Raw genomic sequence first — 224 nt, 5'->3', positions numbered from 1 at the left:
GCAGCTGCCGCGTGTCTGCGAATGCCAGGAGGGGGAACTGGGTGATGGAGCTGCCGTTGGACATTTGCTGCCTCTGGGTGTTGAGCACTGAACAACGAGGAAAGCATAGGGACAAAGGGTGAATTCTCAGAGCACAATCAAAGCCATTTCTCATGGTCCACACTCCAGATGCTTTTCCATTTCTATGAGATCTTTATTCAGCTCTGTACCTGGAGCTCTGACTG

The sequence above is a fragment of the Pterocles gutturalis genome, unplaced genomic scaffold, assembly GCF_000699245.1.
Source record: "Pterocles gutturalis isolate BGI_N339 unplaced genomic scaffold, ASM69924v1 scaffold20170, whole genome shotgun sequence".
In the NCBI taxonomy this organism is placed as follows: Eukaryota; Metazoa; Chordata; class Aves; order Pterocliformes; family Pteroclidae; genus Pterocles; species Pterocles gutturalis.
This window is presented reverse-complemented; position numbering follows the sequence as displayed.